This window comes from Colobus angolensis, unplaced genomic scaffold, assembly GCF_000951035.1.
Source record: "Colobus angolensis palliatus isolate OR3802 unplaced genomic scaffold, Cang.pa_1.0 Scaffold162, whole genome shotgun sequence".
Lineage (NCBI taxonomy): Eukaryota > Metazoa > Chordata > Mammalia > Primates > Cercopithecidae > Colobus > Colobus angolensis.
This window is the reverse complement of record NW_012114733.1, coordinates 2583260-2586993: the sequence shown is the minus strand read 5'-3', so window position 1 is coordinate 2586993 and position 3734 is coordinate 2583260.

The following is a 3734-nucleotide window of genomic DNA, read 5'->3' as shown; positions in this document are numbered from 1 at the left end:
AAAGTGGACAAAGGATATGAACAGACACTTCTCAAAAGAAGACATTTATGCAGCCAACAGACATATGAAAAAATGCTCATCATCACTGGTCATCAGAAAAATACAAATCAAAACCACAATGAGTTACCATCTCATATCATTTAGAATGGAGATCATTAAAAGGTCAAGAAACAACAGATGCTGGAGAGGATGTGGAGAAATAGGAATGCTTTTACACTGTTGATGGGAGTGTAAATTAGCTCAACCATTGTGGAAGACGGTGTGGCAATTGCTCAAGGATCTAGATCCAGAATTACCATTTGACCCAGCCATCCCATCACTGGGTATATACCCGAAGGATTGTAAATCATGCTACCATGAAGACACATGCACACATATGTTTATTATGCCACTATTCACAATAGCAAAGACTTGGAACCAACCCAAGTGCCCATCAGTGATAGACTGGATAAATAAAATGTGGCCCATATACACCATGGAATACTATGCAGCCATAAACAAGGATGAGTTCATGTCCTTTGCAGGGACATGGATGAAGCTGGAAACCATCATTCTCAGCAAAATATCACAAGGAAAGAAAACTAAACACTGCATATACTCACCCATAGGTCGGAATTGAACAATGAGATCACTTGGACCCAGGGCGGGGAATATTACACACTGGGGCCTGTCGGGGGGTTGGGGGTTGGGGGAGGGACAGCATTAGGAGAAATACCTAATGTAAATGATGGGTTTATGGGAGCAGCAAACCAGTGTGGCACATGTATACCTATGTATCAAACCTGCACATTGTACTGTACCCTAGAACTTAAAGTGTAATAAAAAAAATTATGTGTATATATATATATATATTTTTAAATCCAAAGAACAAACAAATACAGAAGATGATTGCTGAGGCCAGGCACCATGGCTCATGCCTGTAATCCCAGCACTTTGGGAGGCTGAGGTGGGCAGATACCTTGAGGTCAGGAGTTCGAGACCAGCCTGGCCAACATGCTGAAACCACCGAAAAATTACCCAGGTGTGGTTGGCGCACACCTGCAATCTCAGCTATCTGGGAGGCTGAGGCAGAATAATTGCTTGAACCCAGGAGGCAGAGGTAGTAGTGAGCCAAGATCACAGCACTGCACTGCAGCCTGGGCAACAGAGTGGGGAAAAAAAAAGAAAAAAAGATGATTGCTGAAATGAATTTATTTAATCAATGTAAAATTAGCTTCTTTTAACTGTGGGGAAAGAAAGTCAATTGAACCTCAATTGAATAGAATTGTATATTTATAAGCAAGAAATATTTTTCACCCGTTTTCTAAAATTAATGTCTATCTCGGCAGGACTGTAAAATAGCTCAAAAATGATGAAAGGCACAAATGACACAAAGTAGTTATGTTGAAAGAGTAAGCTCCAAACAACACTTAGTTTTCGATAGAAGGTGCCTCATAGTCTTTTGATCCACTTAAAATTCTTTCAATTTATCCTTACAACACAAACAAAATCAGATTTTCTTAACAAGAAATAAAGGGGAAATGGCTGCGGTACAGACAACCCACAGTGTCTGCCACAAACACATTGCTAGAAATTAAGAGAGAAATAAACATATCCTAATTTGCAGTGAGATTTTTAACACCTCCTTAGACAGATCACATTGGCAACAAATGGTAACCAAACAATATTGGTCGGGGCAGAGAAAGTCTGGTGATTGGCCTGAGTTTAAGCCTGAGTCTGCAGTGCGTGGGGCAGACACTTGCTATCTCTACGCCTGATGACTTGATTGAATTGCACCGTAGGAATTGTAGCCGGAGGTACTTTTGCCGTGAGGGATGAGACCATTGGTGATTCCCTTTCAGAAGCTGCAGGATTTAATTTTTCTAATGTATATGACCATTCTCTGTTCTAATTCCCACCCCCATCCTTGGCTCTTTATGCACTTAGTATAAATTGAATTCCAAGGAAATTATACCAGAGATCACATACTATGCATTTCAGTCTGTTGACAGGCAATTTTTCTGTAGTACCCTGCTGGGGGATTTCATAGTGAGAGGGGGTGGTATGAAAATGTGATATCTAGTATTCTTACAGCTTTTGTCCCCAATCTGGTGTTTATGGGCTGTTTTCTTCCTATGTCTTAGATAGTTTGGGATACTATATTTTTGTACCTTAATTAGTTTCAAAATTAATAAACTACATTTTTTTCCTTTAAAGTTCTAAGCCACACACTGTCCTTGCCAGCACTGCTTGTGGCACTGCAAGCCTGTCATATGAAAAGAATCTAGTCAGGTTTTTGCTAAACACTACATTTCACACACGCACTTCTGATTTTTTTTCTGTGAGTAAATTGCTCCTTGAGAAAAAATTGCTCAAATTTTAGAGTAATAAAAATTCCTTTGCATTGTTACATTGCAACTATATACATTCCCATCAACCATTTCCAAGATGAGGTCCAGTCCTATCTTTGAAGCACTGCTTTTTCTAGGCCAGTGACTCTAAACCTCGAGTGTGCATTAAAATCTTATGGGAGGTTCATTAAACCACAGATGACTGGGCCCCACCACCAGTTTCTGTTGTAAAAGTCTGGATGGGCCCCAGAATTGGCATTTCTGACAAATTCCTAGGTGCTGCTGACGTTGCTGGTTTGGAGTCCAGAATTTGAGAACCACTGCTCTGGACCATGCACCTTCAGATCTGAAAAGATTCTCTCTGTCCAGAAGACAGCCACAAATCTACCTATCAGAGAAAAAGGAACCAATTGGATTATCGCTAGGGAGTATTTTCATGCCCTCCAAAGAAAGCCTATTTGTCATCCCTCCATTATTTCATTCAATGCAAATATTGATATGAATAGTCCAAAATGGCAGATCACTGAAAATCATCATATTGGAATCACTCTAGGGCTTCCAAGTAACTGCTGATGCATCATATGGACAGGAGAAAGTGTCTGAGCTGAAGACCAGCAGACCCGTAAACCTAGCCCTGTTATTAGTGGCAGGTCGCTTTGAGCCCTAATCTTCCATGAATCTGATTCTATTCAGAGGTTCAAATGGTGTTTCAGGCCCATCTGCTGATGTGGACCTCTAGAGCAAAAGGGCCTACCAAGAAGAAGGGACCACACCTACCTCCGAGGCCATGGCTACAGTTTTGTCAACCATGACATCAAAGGATGAAAAGAAGAGCCAAGTCACATTTCAAGGGATTCAAAACTGCGTGACTGAGATAGGATTAATCTGATTAGGAGGGTGTTAACCTTGTCTCTTGACAGAGCTACCATGGGCTTACTAGTGATCTCCAGCTGCCAGACTCTGTTTTACATGCTCTCACACCTGTGCCCTCGGCATTATTTCAGCACCAAAGTTCCTCAGTTGAAGGATAAATGCTGTCTCCACCTTTGCAGTGGAAACTTGGGGGGCTTTCCTAGGAAGTGTTCCATCTGGGTAACTCGGAAACCTGCCTCCGCTTAACCTTAGACATCTGAAAGGGTCACAGAAGAAAGGCAAAATACTTTAGGTTTCACCACAGAGTATTAGAGGCCCATGCCAAGTTTGTGGCAAGTAGACAGGACAGCAGAGACCATCTGAAGTGGAAGCTATTGCCTCCTGTTGTGGACAGTTGCATATGTGTGTATGTCTGTCTCCTTTGCAAGACTGAGCTCTTAGGCTAAGGATTGCATTTCTTCCAACTTTGCCTTATTGAGTTTATCTATAATGACATTTTATCTTCATATTGACTTATAATAAGCCCATGGA